The following is a 17,747-nucleotide window of genomic DNA, read 5'->3' as shown; positions in this document are numbered from 1 at the left end:
GGAGGAGAACTTAAGAGAATATCCATTTATTCTATCCCCCAATCTTCTGGCAGGAGAAGAACTTAAACTGTCTTCACAAATTTAAAAAGCAAAATATAAGAGACAAACTCAGACATAGAAAGTAGAATAGAGGTTAAAATTTTATGTTAGATAACTTACCGGTTTAACCATTTTTAAGTGTATAGTCCTGTGACATTAAGTACATCTACATTGTCATGAACTGTCACTACCATCCATCTCCAGAACTCTATTCATCTTCCAAAACTGAAACTCTATACCCATTCAAAAGTAACTCCTGGTTCTCCCCTCCCCCCAGCCTCCTGTAACCACCGTTCTACCTTCTGTCTCTGTGAATTGATGAGGATCAAGGCTGCCCCACAGAGAGAAGCCCAAGGCGTCCTGCCCTACATACCGATCTATATCATCCTCTGGGAAGCATAGGATGTCCTGACTTAATCTGATCTGATTCTTATCTAAAGTTATAGGACCACCCAATAACCAGACCCCACCTACAGTGATACCATTTAGTGACGTTTTACATAATCTTTCCTTTGTCTTGTAAAGAAATAACTCACATACCTATGCCTTATAAATTTAGCTCTACCCTCAATACGTTGCAGCAATTAGTGCCCATGGGTCCTGTCCTCATGCCAGCAGCTCTTACTGCCCATGGGTCCTGTCCCCATGCCTGCAGCTCTTCACTGCCCATGGGTCCTGTCCCCATGCCGCAGCTCTTACTGCCCATGGGTCCTGTCCCCATGCCAGCAGCTCTTACTGCCCTCGGGTCCTGTCCCCATGCCAGCAGCTCTTACTGCCCTTGGGTCCTGTCCCCATGCCTGCAGCTCTTCACTGCCCATGGGTCCTGTCCCCATGCCAGCATCTCTTACTGCCCTTGGGTCCTGTCCTCATGCCTGCAGCTCTTACTGCCCTTGGGTCCTGTCCCCATGCCTGCAGCTCTTCACTGCCCATGGGTTCTGTCCCCATGCCGCAGCTCTTCACTGCGCATGCGTCCTGTCCCCATGCTACTCCATGCTATTCTCTGAATAAAAGAGCACTACTGCTAGACCTTGAGAGCCCAAGAAATCTTTCTCTCGACTTCTCGACTCACTGAGCCTGCATCATGAATTTGACTAATCTTTGTACCTCATTATGTTACATATATTTTGCCACAAGAAAAAAAATTTCTTTTGAGGAAGATTAGCCCTGAGCTAACATCTGCTGCCAATCCTCCTCTTTTTGCTGAGGAAGACTGGCCCTGAGCTAACATCCATGCCCATCTTTCTCTACTTTTTTTTTTTTTTTTTTTTTTTTTAATATCTAGGACACCTGCCACAGCATGGCTTGACAAATGGTACGTAGGTCCGCACCTGGGACCCAGAACCAGCAAACCCCGGGCCACTGAAGCCAAACGTGCGAACTTAAGCACTGCACCATTAGGTTGGTCCCCTCTCCCCTCAAAAAAATTTTTTAAGGAGAAAATAAGAAACTATTCTCTCCTTTCTGTTCCAATTGGACTGCCCTGGCCAGGCTACCACGTTATCTCACGTGGATGATGGCAGCAGCCTCCGAGCTGGTCTCCCTCCCTGTGTCACGACTCTGGCCTGTGACCCACTCAACTCCCCACTTCCACCCTGAAATCATCAAGGGTGTTCTAATTCCTACAGAACCAAACACAAAATCCTCAGACTGCCTCGAGGCCAACACGGGGTAAACCACCAGCGCCCTCTCCAACTGACTAAAATGTTTCTCCAAAGAATGACAAACTTAGACAGTGAAATATAAGACCATACACCAAATTAAAGACATTCCCACTAAATGCAACGTGTTTGGACACTCATTGTAAAACACACTCCTGATGATACCTGCGCAGCTTCTCTCTAAACCACGGACAGCCACAAAGAATGCTACCTAGCCTCGTTCTACCAAAAAACTAGGCAGAGGTCCTGGCAGCATAGGCAAGCCAGCTTAATCTAAACCGATCCAAACCGAAGTTGTGCCTCACCACCCTACACCACCACCTGCCAGCCTCTGTAATGGTTCAGTGATGGCAACTACCCTTACTTGACACACCTCCTGCATAGCCCACTGCATCTTGGGAGGCATCCTCTCAGGCAGTCCCCCTGTAACAGGAAATGCTGGAAGGAAGGATCTCCCATGCACCGAACTTGACAGACAGACTGGGGAACTTCCGGCTCCCTAGGAGAGCCGGGCTGAACAGGAGGCAGACAGCCCTGTTATTCCACCGCCCACTGCTGAGGCTTTCACTCCCCTAGGCAGCTTCTTGGACTCGTTCTGCAGTTGGAAAATCCTAGAATGTGAGCAGAAAAAAAAGTTTTGCTTCTGTCAGAAGAAAGCCTGACAGGCACCAGAAATTGTTTTAGAAGACAGTGCAGTTCAGTTCTCCATTATCCTGAGAGAACTCTGACACCTGCACATCAATGAAAGGGGATCAGAACAGTGTCATCTTCCCAGCGACAGTCTCCAGGTCTTACCAGATCTCTCTTCAGTCACAGAGGAGAGAATTTATATATCCTAGAAAAAGATTCCACAGCTTTTAAGGGAAAGAAGCATTGTCCTGAGGACTCAGAGAAAAAACACTGCTGGGAAAACGTTTCTATATATGAGCAAAAAAGTTGTTTATAGGGGGCTGGCCCCATGGCCCAGCAGTCAAAGTTCTGCATGATCCGCTTCAGCGGCTCAGGTTTGCCAGTTTGGATCCCCAGCGTGGACCAACTCCACTCATCAGCCATGCTGTGGAGGCATCCCACGTAAAAAGAAATAGAGGAAGATTGGCACAGATGTTAGCTCAGGGCTGGTCTTCCCTAAGCAAATAAAAAGAGGAAGATTGGCAACAGATGTTAGCTCAGGGTGAATCTTCAAAAAAATTTTAAAAATTGTTTATAAAATATCTAAAATTGGGGCTGGCCCCATGGCTGAGTGGTTAAGTTCGTGCGCTCCACTTTGGTGGCCCAGGGTTTCGCTGGTTCAGATCCTGGGCGCAGACCTAGCACCACTCATCAAGCCACGCTGAGGCGGCATCCCACATGCCCAACTAGAAGGATTTATAACTAGAATATACAACTATGTACTGAGAGGTTTTGGATAGAAGAGGGAAAAAAAGAAGAAGATTGGCAACAGATGTTAGCTCATGTGCCAATCTTTAAAAAAAAGAAAAATCTAAAATTTATTGAGTAACATACCAGAGATAAAGGAGTTGCACTGAGAGAGAGTTCCAGAGATCTGCAAAGGGTACTCTCAAGTCTTTGGCAAAGTGCTGATTTCTTTGAGCACAAGAGGAAGCTACCTGAATTGAGGGGAAAACCACCAGAAAGAAGTAGGTAAACATATCTAAAAGAAACAGAAGTACTGATACATGGATGGGCCTCAAAAAACATTATGTTCAGTGAAAGAAGCCAGGCACTAAAGACCACATGTTACATGATTCCATTACATGAAATGTCCAGAAAAAGAAGATCTATAAGCATGGAAAGCAGACCAGTAGTTTCTTGGGGCTGGAGGTGGAGCAAACAGGCAGGAAGGGTCTTTTTCCATGATGGAAATGTACTAAAACTGGATTGTGGTGGCGTAACCATGGGCTCATTTAGACCCACTTTGAACAGACCCCATCTCTCATCAACAGAGTGATTAAGGAATTGTTTTTCAGGGGCCGGCCCAGTGGCGCAGTGGTTTAAGTGCGCACATTCTGCTTTGGTGGCCCAGGGTTCGCCGGTTCGGATCCCGGTGTGGACATGGCATGGCTTGGCACACCATGCTGTGGTAGGCATCCCACATATAAAGTAGAGAAAGATGGGCACAGCTGTTAGCTCAGGGCCAGTCTTCCTCAGCAAAAAGAGGAGGATTGGCAGCAGTTAGCTCAGGGCTAATCTTCTTCTTCTTCAAAAAAAATTGTCTTTCAGAAAATCTGCAAAGTCCTGTAGCCATGACTTGTGCAGAAGAAGAAATCTTGACCTCAAATGACTGCAGAACCAAAGATTCTCCTCCCCAAAGAACCAAAGGACCTGAACATGACTGGAATTTAAAAGTCAGACTGTTATCAGAAGTGAGGGGCCCATCATTCAGAAGATTCAGTGTTAAAATTCTTTTCCCACCTCACCATAAATGTTTAGAACCTTACCATTAATGTTTGAAGCTCACCAATCAAAACCTGTCCCACCAGCATTTCTGGGTGCCAGCCTGTTCTCCCCAACCTCTTAAATTTCACCCCAAATCCTGAGTCAGGGAGACAGATCTGAGGGGACAAGCCCCCTGTTCTCCCTGCAGATCCATCTCACAGAATAAAGCTGATTTCTCTCCCCAAAAGCTGACGCTGTAATTAATTGGCTCGTTTATGCACATCAAGTAGGAAAACCATTTTTACGCAGCAACAGTGATATTTGCACAACTCAGTACATTTCCTAAAAATCATTGAATTGTCCACTTAACCATGAATGAATTTTATAGTAGCTTAATTATAGCTGTTCAAGAAAACAAATCCTAGACAATAGAAATAAAATAAATGACAAAATGCCTTATTTACAAGTTAAGATAGGCTAAAAGATTACCCCAAGTAAACTACGAAGACAAAATAAAAAATTAGCAATTGACAAACCTGAAAACAGTAAGATTAATACAAAAACTTTAGGAGCTATTAAAGAATTTATAAAAAGATACACTTCTAAAAAAGTAATTTACAAAAGGAGGAAAAGAAAATGGAAATTCTAAAGGAGATATTAAAAGATAAACCGAGGCAAATTAAAATATTTAAGAGTACATTTGAGCAAAAGTCTATTCGAATCCAGCAGCAACCAATCAGATTGAAAGGAGCTCCAAGGAGCTGTACAAAATGAAGGACTTTTACAGCCAGAAGGGAGCGGGAACAAGGACGGTATACTCCGCAAGAAAGTGAGTTGGTTACTGCAAGGTCACTCCCAGAGGAGAGGGAAGGGGTCTGTCAGGCAGATTACTAACTAGTGTTGAGCAGGTGATTCCTGGTTGGATGGTTGAATGTTCCATTTCTGGGAGAGCCAAACTGTAATTATGTTAAGTCTCCATTTGGTGATGGGGGACTTAGCACGAGCGACTCGATTTTGGTAATGTTGTCTTGTTTTTAACAGAGATATAACAACAAATTATTTTTTATTAATTTAAAAGAGAACAGAAGAAACACCCTCCCCTTAATGTTAACAGTGCTTCTCTCTGTTTAAATTGATTATAAGTGCTTTTTATTTTCTCCTGACTTTCGCAAATTTCCTATAATACCACAATTTTGATTATAAAATATTATTATATTTATGCATGTTTATAAGGTAATGAATTTGAAATTTTCAATGAAATGGTAAATCTTCTAGATGTTGATCTTCTAGAGCATCCACTTCATTGGTTTGTGATTATATGTTTTTCAATATTTGAGGCGATCATCCCTCTCCCTATGTGCTTCTCCCCCATGGACCTTCCCCAACCCAAGCATCCATGTCCTTCCATCTGCACTGCCTCGGGGAAGCGATGATTCAGGAGAGTCCAAGCTTTGTCTTTAAGTTTCAAAAGGGGAGGTCATCTTGGCATTAATACAAAAGATTTTGGAAGGGTGTGGTCACATTCACACTCCCAGTACCAGAGGTTGACTGTTGGGTTAGATTTTAAGGAATCCTGTGCCTCGGGTGGACAAGGGGGTGAGGGAGAGTGGCAAAATTATTTGCTGAAAGAATCTTCTCAGCTTTACGTGAAACAGTAATTCTTCACAGCCTCTACTTGTAATTCGCAGGGAAGGGAACCTAGTTCTAGAGAGTGAAAGAGAGATGTCAGATAGTTTTGGAGGTTCTAGAGGGGAAGGGACCCGATGGTCACCTCCCATGTAGAGACCTGGGAGGTCGGTCTGGAGCCTTCTAAATGTCTCTGTGCAGTTGGCCTGGCACAGGAGTGAAACTAGTAGGTAGACAGGGAAGAACCCAAACAGTCTCACAGAGTTCCCTGCAGCCCCAGAGAGGTGCAAGACAGCAGCCAAATTTTCTGTGTGTCCCCAGTAAAGGGCGGTTTTAGCTGAAACAGAGACAGACCTCAAGAAGCCCAGCAGGACCTTCCAGGTTGGTGAACAGGTGCAGATTTGGGGAAAGTGGCTCACTAGGAGAGAACATGGAAGCTCCGTGCCCTTTCTTGGTACCTTGCCCAATGGGCATCTCTTCCATCTGGCTATTGATGGTAATCTACTCTTGTTCAATTAATTTGAAGCCTGGTACCTGAGGGTTACTGTAAATATTCAATAAGAACATGATTACTTTTCAACCTTGTTCCCAACATAGACATAGATAAAAAGAAGTTAATCTTGTCAATTTGCTGTTTTCTTGTTTAACCTGAGAGGTGACTCAAGGGTCACAAGGATTTATGAGCCTGTTTTGCAGAAGAAAAAGAACACCTTCAAGGACGTTGCAATCATCAGGTAACCAGCCCCCAGGTGCCATTGACCCTAGAAGTTAGATTGCCCAGGCGCATATCTGGAGTGAAAGAAACACGATTACCCAGTTGCTTCTCTGAAATTCCTCCTGCCAAGCTCCTTAGCTCTATAAACCCCTCTGCTTTCTTCTCTTGTTAAGATGGATTTGAGAGACCCTATCCTCCCGCCTTCTTGTTTTGGTCAGTTCGAATAAACCTTTCTCCATCTCCAAGCACCAATTTCTGTGTTTGGTTTACTGCTTATCAGGCACACAAACTTGAGATTAAGAGGTTTGCTATCAAACTGATAGATTTAATAAAGAAAAAGAAAAAGAAAGACTGACCTTTTTAACTTTAAAAGAAAAAAGTAAACCAAGAGATTCAAAGAAATATATCTTGGAGTTGTTAACAACATGTGCATGCCTCAGAAAGGAAAATGAGACCGGATGCTAGCAAGACCAAAACAAGATGGCAGCAACAGAGCATGGCATCCTTCCACAGACTGTCTGCCAGTCTCCACAGCCACCTTCTGCCTCCATAGGTCCCACCCAAGGATTCTCAGAGGTGCAGGATAAGATTTTTTCTAACTTCCTTCCTCATGGTGACTCCTCATGTCACCCTAAGGGCTGTGGTAACTATTTCTTTGTGTAAAAATCCCTGTGGTACTCCTTCACTTACTATCTCCCTTATAAATAAAATGGCATATTAAAATTGTTTATACTTTATAAATATTAAAAAAAAGAAGAAGCCTTGCCATCAGGGACAACATAGTGGCAACCTGCTCAAATCACCAACCCAGGGCAAAATGGGTGCAGGCACATCTGGGCAGATGCCAGCTTAGGCAGAAATCAGCACATAATCAGCTCCCTTCTGACTGTGTACACCCAAGGGAAAGGAGGAGGGTGGGTTGAACTCAGGCAACCCAGAATGGCAGCGATTACCCACAACTGAGTAAGATTAAGTTCTCATGCTCTGATGGAATTTCTCAAAAGAAAAAGTAGATTGATTCATAGAAAAACAAAGCTTTATTTCTTCTGTGATGTGTGGCTTGAGATACAGTGCCTGCCACAAAGGCAGTCAAGATTTTTCACAGTGTGGCCCCAGTTTATATTTACGGTTCCACCTTCTCCCACTTTCTATCCCACACCTGAAATTCCAGCAGCACCAGACTACCTGACAGCTGGATAGACCCCATGTGCTCTCACGCTTTCTCAGCACACCTGTGATAATTTTTCAAACGGCCATATGCCTCCCATTAAGAAAGGGGAGTCTAAGTCCTTTCCTATTGAATCTGAGCCGGCTAACCTTGGTGCCTCTTTTTAACCAATAGAATGTGGTGGAAGTGATATCATGTCACTTTAGAAGCTAGGCCAGGAAATTCCATGCAGCTTCTGCCTGGTTCTCTGAGAAAACTCACTTTTGGAGCCCTGACCTGCCAAGTTAGAAGTCTGACCATCCTGTGGCCACCATGCTGTGAGGAAGACCAGGCCACACGGAGAGGCCTCAGTGAGGTATTTCTGCTGACAGACCCAGCTGAGGTCCCATCTAAAAGACAGTATCAACCATGAGACTTATGAGCGAAGATGCTTCCAGGTAATTCCAGCTCCCAGCTGTGAGGTCACTCCCAGCCTTGGAGTCTTCCTAGTTGGGGGACCCAGATGTTGTGGAGCAGAGACAAGTCATCCTCACTGCACCCGTGCTGAATTCCTGACACACAGAATCTGTGAGCATAATAAAATAGTGGGTTTTGACTACTAAGTTTTAGGGCAGTTTATTATGCAGTAGTAGTAACTGGCACATGCCCTTCTCCATTTTGAGGGGTCAAAGTCTTATTCATTCTTAAAAAGACAAAAGTCTCGCCCCCTTTCTGAAGCACCTCCCTCAGCTCCAGGGTCTGAACCGACCCCCAGTCAGACTGCTGTCCTCAGTTGGACACTGCTTTCTCTCTCCCTTCTCCAAGGCCAGCATGTGGTGGGCACTGCAGTTAGTCAGGAGTTCTGCACATAGTAGGAACTAAAAAATTATTTGCTGAAAGAATCTTTTTTTTTTTTAAAGATTTTATTTTTCCTTTTTCTCCCAAAGCCCCTGGTACAAAGTTGTGTATTTTTTAGTTATGGGTCCTTCTAGTTGTGGCATGTGGGACGCCACCTCAGCATGGCTTGATGAGTGGTGCCATGTCTATGCCTAGGATTCGAACCAATGAGACCCTGGGCTGCCGAAGCAGAGCGCACGAACTTAACCACTCAGACACAGGGCTGGCCCCTGCTGATAGAATCTTATTCTTCAACTTCATTTGAAAGAGTAACTCAATGCAGCCTCTGCTTGAAATTTACAGGGAAGGGGACCTGATTTTACAGGGAAAACCAGGCCTACTTCCAAATGAATGCCCTGCTTGGAAAGGTTCCAGAGTAACTCAGTTGTGTCTTCCTTTTAAAATTAATCTGCAGTATGAGACAACCTACGGTATTTAATTTTGCTTTATTCGCATTTTGTTTGGGCAAGTTTTCAAAATAAAAGAAGCCTTGCCTTTTAAAATGACATAATGGGCGGGGCCATGAGCTAGTGTGAATGAGAAACAGTCTGGATGGAGCACAGAGTGGTTTTTTCCAGGCAGTTCAGAGTATGGTTCCCATATGGTGCAGGCGTTCTGCCAGTGAGCATTCCAACTTCCTTTGAACGTGGCTTCGACTGGGCTTCTCACAGATGCAAGAAAACACTTGTGAGCCACTAGGAGCGAGATTACTCTAATGTCTATTGTAAAAGCAAATTTGATAGCAGCTGTCAGGATGATTATGACAAAAGTAGATCAATAATTGAGTTTATGCTAACAGATCAATCTGCACAAAGCCAACAAAGAGTGTTGAGAAAGAGCCTGAGAAAGGGGGTGAAAGGTGAAGCTCTGTGTACACAGCGATAGTCATCAGGAAATAAAGACAAGATCAATAATGGAATGGCTGGCAGTGTGGCTTTCTACCTGAGGGGGTTCCAGACTGACAGAATTCAGCCTGGAATCAGAATTGACAAGCATCTTTAAAGGCAGTACTGGCAACTTGAAAACGACGTCAACCTCTCAGATTTCCCACAAAATCTTTCTAGAAGTGAAACTTGTGGGTGTTGGCTAACAAAGTGACACGAAGCTTCCACCCTTCTCTCTCATCCCATGGGGTTGACTCAGCAGCATTAAACAAAAATGCAGGAGGAAATTTATATAGGTGTATACCAGGTGTGAGCAAAGTAAGAATAAATGTATGTGATTATTCAACATTCTAAAATCACAGAATCTCTGTTCTACTGAACCCACTTTCCTGTGGTTTCTTATTTCCTAGTTACAGTACAGAGTATTTTTGCATTGCAAAAATGGGGTCCTCCATAAAAACACTGCTTGCTTTAAAAAAAAAATAACACTCAGGAAATTTGGTTTGGGGTGTAGCCATCTATTCTTTCGGCTTATCTCCCACCTCCAGCAGCTTTCGTTCTCCCACTTTTTAAAGAAAATATTTTATTTGACACATTTATTTTACTTTTTTATGTTACTGAGTCAGTGCTTTGGGGGAGTGTCTGTTAGAGATAGTGTGTCATTGACTTAAAAAATATTTTTTTTATTTTGTATTGAGACTGTGCTGGTTTACAACCTTGCAAAATTTCAATTGTACTTTATTGTCAGTCATATTTTAGGTGCACCACTTCACCCTTTGTGCCCACCCTCACCCACCCTTTTCCCTGGTAACCACTAATCTGTTCTCTTTGTACACGTCTTTAACTTCCACCTATGAATGGAGTCATACAGAGATTGTCTTTTTCTATCTGGCTTATTTCACTTAACATAATACCCTCAAGGTCCATCCATGTTGATGTGAATGGGCTGATTTTATCCTTTTTTATGGGTGAGTAGTTTTCCATTGTATATATATATACACACCATTTCTTCTTTATCCAATCATCAGTCATGGGCACTTAGGTTGCTTCTACATCTTGGCTATTGTGAATTATGCTGCAATGAACATAAGGGTGCATGGGTCTCTTTGAATTGCTGATTTCAAGTTCGTTGGATAGATACCCAGTAGTGGAATGGCTGGGTCATATGGAATTTCTATTTCTAATTTTTTGAGAAATCTCCATACTGTTTTCCATAGTGGCTGCACCAGTTTGCATTCCCATCAACTATATATGAGGGTTCCTTTTTCTCCACAACCTCTCCAGCATTTGTTGTTTTTTGTTTTTGGTTATTTTAGCCATCCTAATGGGTGTAAGGTGGTATCTTAGTGTAGCTTTGATTTGCAATTCCCTGATGACCAGTGAAGATGAGTATCTTTTCATGTGCCTATTGGCCATCCATATATCTTCCTTGGAGAAATGAATGTTCATATCCCCTGCCCATTTTTTGATTGGGTTGTTTGATTTTTTGTTGTTGAGTTGTGTGAGTTCTTTACATATTATGGAGATTAACCTTTTGTCAGATATATGATTTGCAAATATTTTTCCAAATTGGTAGGTTGTGTTTTTGTTTCAATCCAGTTTTCCCTCACCTTGTAGAAGCTCTTTAGTCTGATGCAGTCCCATTTGCTTATTCTTTCTATTTTTTCCTTGTCTGAGAAGACATGATATCTGAAAAGATCCTTTTAAGACTGATGTCAAAGAGTGTACTGCCTATATTTTCTTCTGGAAGTCTTATGGTTTCAAGTCTTACCTTTAAGTCTTTGATCCCTTTTGAGTTTATTTTTGTGGATGGTGTAAAAGAATGGTTGATTTTCATTCTTTTACATGTGGCTGTCCAGTTTTCCCAATACCATTTGTTGAAGAGACTTTCTTTTCTCCATTGTGTGTTCTCAGCTCCTTTGTCAAAGATTAGCTGTCCATAGATGTGTGGTTTTATTTCCAGGCTTACAGTTCAGTTCCATTGATCTGTGTGCCTGTTTTTGTACCAGTACCATGCCGTTTTGATTATTATAGCTTTGTAGTATATTTCGAAGCCAGAGATTGAGATGCCTCCAGCTTTGTTCTTTTTTCTCAGGATTACTTTAGCAATTTGGGGTCTTTTGTTGCCCCATATGAATTTTAGGATTCTTTGTTCTATTTGTGTGAAGAATGTCATTGAGGTTCTGTTTGGGATAGCATTGAATCTGTAGATTGCTTTAGGCAGTACAGACATTTTAACTATGTTTATTCTTCCAATCCATGTGCATGGAATGTCTTTCCATCTCTTTATGTCATCATCAATTTCTTTCAGGAAAGTCTTGTAGTTTTCATTGTATAGGTCTTTCACTTCCTTGGTTAAATTTATTCCAAGATATTTTACTCTTTTTGTTGCAGTTGTGAATGGGATCGTGTTCTTGAGGTCTCTTTCTGTTAGTTCATTATTAGAATATAGAAATGCTACTGATTTATGTAAGTTGATTTTGTACCCTGCAACTTTGCTGTAATTGTTGATTACTTCTAGTAGCTTTCTGATGGATTCTTTAGGGTTTTCTATATATAAGATCATGTCATCTGCAAACAGCAAGAGTTTCACTTCTTCATTGCCTGTTTGGATTCCTTTTATTTCTTTTTCCTGCCTAATTGCTCTGGCCAAAACCTCCAGTACTATGTTGAATAAGAGTGGTGAGAGTGGGCACCCTCGTCTTGCTCCTGTTCTCGGAGTGATGGCTTTCAGTTTTTCCCCATTGCGTATGATGTTGGCTGTGGGTTTGTCAAATGTGGCCTTTATTATGTTGAGGTACTTTCCTTCTATACCCATTTTACTGAGAGTTTTTATCATAAATGGATGTTGGATCTCATCAAATGCTTTCTCTGCATCTATTGAGATGATCATGTGGTTTTTGTTTCTCATTTTGTTAATGTGGTGTATCACCTTGATTGACTTGCGGATGTTGAACCATCCCTGTGTCCCTGGTATAAATCCAACTTGATCATGGTGTATGATCTTTTTAATGTATTGCTGTATTCAGTTTGCCAATATTTTGTTGAGGATTTTTGCATCTATGCTCCTTAGTGATATTGGCCTGTACTTTTCCTTCTTTGTGTTGTCCTTGTCTGGTTTTGGGATCAGGGTGATGTTGGCTTCATAGAATGTGTTAGGAAGTGCTCCATCTTCCTCAATTTTCTGGAATAGTTTGAGAAGGATAGGTATTAAATCTTTCAATGTTTAGTAGAATTCTCCAGAGAAGCCGTCTGCTCCTGGACTTTTATTTTGGGGGAGGTTTTTGATTACTGTTTCAATCTCTTTACTTGTGATTGGTCTATTCAGGTTCTCTATTTCTTCCTGATTCAGTTTTGGGAGGTTGTAAGAGTCTGAGAATTTATCCATTTCTTCTAGGTTGTCCAGTTTGTTGGCATATAGTTTTTTCATAGTATTCTTTTATAATCTTTTGTATTTCTGTAGTATCTGTTGTGATTTCTCCTCTTGCATTTCTAGTTTTATTATTTGAGTCTTCCCTGTTTTTTCTTAGTGAGGCTGGCTAAGGGTTTGTCAATTTTGTTTATTTTCTCAAAGAACCAGCTCTTAGTTTCACTGATCCTTTCTACTGTCTTTTTTGTTTCAATTTCCTTTATTTCTGCTCTAATTTTTATTATTTCCCTCCTTCTGCTGACTTTGAGCTTTGTTTGTTCTTCTTTTTCTAATTCTGCTACGTGTAGTTTGAGATTGCTTATCTGAGATTTTTTTTTTTTAAAGATTGTATTTTTTCCTTTTTCTCCCCAAAGCCCCCCAGTACGTAGTTGTATATTCTTCGTTGTGGGTCCTTCTAGTTGTGGCATGTGGGATGCTGCTCCAGCGTGGTTTGATGAGCAGTGCCATGTCTGCGCCCAGGATTCGAACCAACGAAACACTGGACCGCCTGCAGTGGAGTGCGCGAACTTAACCACTCGGCCACGGGGCCAGCCCCTGCTTATCTGAGATTTTTCTTGTTTATTGAGGTGAGCCTGTATTGCGATGAATTTCCCTCTTAGGACTGCTTTTGCTGCATCCCAGATGAGTTGGTATGATGTGTTTTCATCTTCATTTGTCTCCAGATAATATTTGATTTCTCCTTTAATTTCTTCAATGATCAACTGGTTGTTCAGTAGCATGCTGTTTAATCTCCACATCTTTGTCCCTTTCCCAGCTTTATTCTTGTAATTGATTTCTAGTTTCATAGCATTATGGTCAGAAAAGATACTTGATGTTATTTCAATCCTCTTGAATTTGTTGAGGCTTGCTTTGTTTCCCAACATATGGTCTATCCTTGAGAATGTTCCATGTATACTTGCGAAGAATGTATAACCTGCTGTTTTTGGATGGAGTGTTCTATATATATCTATTAAGTCCATCTGGTCTAGTTTTTCATTAGTTCTCCCACTTTTATTGTTTTTATTATTTTTAATTTTTAAATTTTTGTTGAGGAAGATTAGCCCTGGGCTAACATCTGCTGCCAATCCTCCTCTTTTTGCTGAGGAAGACTGGCCCTGAGCTAATATCTGTGTGCATCTTCCTCTGTTTTATATGTGGGTATGCCTGCCACAGTATGGCTTGACAAGTGGTGTGTAGGTCTTCACCTGGGATCCAAACCGGCAAACCCCAGGCCACCAAAGCAGAATGTGCGAACTTAACCGCTGTGCCACTGGGCCAGCCCCATAGTTCTCCCACATTTAGACTTCTAATTCTCTCTACATCTCCTTACCAAAACAAAAAGAAAGATCAGAGATCACTATCTGTACTTTAAATGAAATCCACATACACTAATATAATGACTCTCCCAGGCATCTGCAATTTAAAGACTCTTTTTGCAAAATGAGTGGTTCTATTTCCTATTAAAATAATGTTTCTACCACAGCAGGCAGATGGGAAAGTGATAAGGATGGGAGGAGCTGAGAGCAGCAAGAGGTTTTCCTTGTTCTAAACTGTAAATGTCTAAGACTGGACCCAAAACTAAACCAACCAAGTACCCATCCATCCTTTCAGCAAATATTTGCTATCCATCAACCAACAGAAAGAGTATTCACTCTCATTTACATGATTTCATGTGCTCCTCATAAGAATCTCCTGGAGTAGATACTATTATTATCTCCATGTTGCAGATGAAGAAATTGAGGCACAGAGAATTGAGTTAAAATAAATGTACAGGTAATCCGTGGTGCAATAGGGACCTGAATATAGGCAGTCGGACCCCACAAGTGTTCCTCTAACTACTGCACTGGGCAGCTCCTATCAATTTTCCTTCTTTTCCTTTCCCTTTTCCTCAATCCTAATAACTCCCCCTTCCATCTCTCTGATCCAAATATCCAAGACTTCAAAGATCCAGAACCCATTCTCATACACTGTCTTTTCTCCTGGGCACCATTACTATAGCCTGGCTCTTCACTCCACACCCATAAACCTCTACCACACTGCCAGCTGATCATGCCATTGCCCCTGGGATAAGTAATATCTGTTCCCCAGTGTTTACCATCTCAGACCTTCTAGATCCATGTGGAGGTGAAGGGAAACATGGGCCCTCAGATGGGGGGACAAGCCCAGGAGAGGATCAGGAGGTGGCATTATTACCACCAAAGGGGGGTTGTTTGCCTGCCACAAGACCTGCCAATAGTGGAGAGGCAAGGTGGTAGGAGAAAAAGGGTTTTATTACAGCTTGCTAGCAAGAGGGAAGATGACCTACTAATGTCGGAAAGAACCATCTTACAGAACAAAGACTACAGGCCAGTTATATATGGGGCTGGTCTCTAGGTGGGGGAGGCATCTGGCCTTCAGGTGGGGCAGACATCTAATCTTAGTTCCTGATAGTCTTTATTTTACCGGATATGCATTAGAGACCAGAGCAATGCCTTGTACCCTGATCTTTCAGTTGTCATTGATAATGGTTATCAGCATAGACTCTTTGCCCAGGAGTCATCACATTCTTAAAGAACTGAAAAGAACAAAGTTATCAACTTATAGCAGTTGAGAGGGGCCTTAAAATCTACAGAGCATGTATATCTCCTTGAGGATGCATATCTAGCTGGGTTAGTTAATCAGAGTTGATTCAAAGTTACAATATAGGGGGCTGGCCCAGTGGCCGAGTGGTTGAGTTCATGCCCTCCACTTTGGCAGCCCAGGGTTTCACCCATTGGGATCCTGGGCACGGACATGGCACTACTCATCAAGCCATGCTGAGGTGGTGTCCCACATAGCAGAACTAGAAGGACCCACAACTAGAATATACAACTATGTACTAGGGGGGCTTTGAGGAGGAGAAGAAGAAGAAAAAAAAGATTGGCAAGAAGATATTAGCTCAGGTGCCAATCTTTAAAAAAAAAGTTAAAATATAGTTTCTTTTCTATAATATGCCTTCCCTTATGTCAACCTTGTGTTGAGCCAGTATCAGCATTACACAGCTGAGAAACATACCGAGCTCTGGAGCCTGAGGAAGGGTAACCTGTGCAAAGAAACCTGTCTACAGCAAGAACGACATTGATCTTTTACTGCATAGACTGGAATGGGTATGATAATAAGAATAATTCAAAGATGTCATCAGGAAATAAAAACCATTGACATTCAAAATTCATCTAATAGTACTCTTAAGGTCTCTGCATTTCACTTCATATATATTTACCTCAAAAACAAAATCTGTAGACAAATCTTGAAGTCTAGTAATGATATGCATGTGGACATGTTTAGAGATGAGATGTCCCAATGTCTGCAACTTTGAAATGCATAGGAAATAAGATAAATGGATGATGGCTAAATAAAGCAACTGTAGCAAAATGCTGTCAGTTATATAATCTAGTCTGTGGGTATATGAGTATTCTCTGTATAAATCTTTCAACTTTCTGTGTGTTTCAAAATTTTCATAATGAAATGTTGAGACAAAAGCAGAGACATAAATAGGATTAGAGATAACTATCAAGTGGAGAAGAAAAAACACTAAAAATGTATTTTGACTATAGAAAAGTATGGTCTTTTTGGAGTCCTGACTACTTGTACATGTTTTAACTGATCTGAATCAGTAAGCATACATCAAATGAACTTGTTGCGCCATTTGATTATAACATTATACTCTAGGCATACAGTTCCCACTTCGGGTCACATGATACTGTTACCACCCAAGGTGGAGTTGTCTGTCAGCTGCAAGACATGTCAATAGTCAAGAGGCAAGGTGGTAGCAGAGAAAGGGTTTTATTACAGCTTGCTAGCAAGAGGGAAGATGCCCAACTAATGTCTGAAAGAACCATCTTGCAGAACAAAGACTACGGGCCAGTTATATAGGGGACCAGTCTCCATGTGGGGGAGGAAGCTGGTCTCTGGGTAGGGACAGACATCTGGTCTTAGTTCCTAATAGTCTTTTGTTTACTTGATGTGCATCAGAGACCAGAGCAACACCCTATACCTTGATCTTTTGGTTGTAATTGATGATGGCTATCAGCATAGGTTCTCTGCCCTGCGGTTATGACATTCCTAGAGAACTCAAAAGAGCAAAGTTACCATCTTATCGCAGCTGGGAGGAACCATAAAATCTACAGAGTCTGCAAATACCCCTAGACAGACCCTTACCTACCTAGGCAAACTAAAGCAAGGATTCAAAGGAGCTGGTGAGTCAGGGTTAGTCAATCAGAAGTCTTCAAAGTTACAATATGGCTTCTTTTCTACGATATGGCTTTGTAGGGGAGACAAAGATTTCCTCTACCCTCTCTGGGTTCATCTGGCTGGAGAACGAATTAAATTCACAGGAGACAGAATAGCAGGAGAAAATTAAACAAAGCTTTATAACATGTATACATGGGAGAGGCTCAGGCAAGCTGAGCAACTCGCCAAAATGGCTGAAGCCCCACCCCCCTTAAATATCATATCTAGCTAAAGACAAAGGAGGATGTTGGGGGTGGGGGGAGTAAGTTACAGGAGGTTACCAGAAACAGGAATAAGATTATTATGCAGATTTAAGTCCTTGCATTCTGTATTGATAGGAGTTTCTAGAGATATGGTCATCCCCCTCTTCTTCCTGGTACAGAGAGGGAGGGACATTTACGGATGGAGATTTCCCTTACAAATGTAAATGCTTCTTAACAAAGGGTAAGTAAGTTCCACTCCTCAGAGCATCCTTCCCTGTCCCAGTTTATCAAAAGCAACAAGCCCCAAATAATCCTCATGCCAAAGAGACATATCTTGGGGTGGCCAATTCCAGGCCCCCACAGCTTCCCTCCTGTCAACCTTGTGTTGAGCCCGTATCAATATCTGCTCAGTCTGTTTGGCACCTGAAAAAATTAAAAAGCACATGTTTCAGAGACATTAAAGGGAGATAGGAAAGAAAGACATTTCTGAAATAAGGTGACACTGAGAATAAGAGTAAATTAAGGGCATTAAAAAGTAGGTGAAA

This window comes from Equus quagga, chromosome 1 (assembly GCF_021613505.1).
Source record: "Equus quagga isolate Etosha38 chromosome 1, UCLA_HA_Equagga_1.0, whole genome shotgun sequence".
In the NCBI taxonomy this organism is placed as follows: domain Eukaryota; kingdom Metazoa; phylum Chordata; class Mammalia; order Perissodactyla; family Equidae; genus Equus; species Equus quagga.
This window is presented reverse-complemented; position numbering follows the sequence as displayed.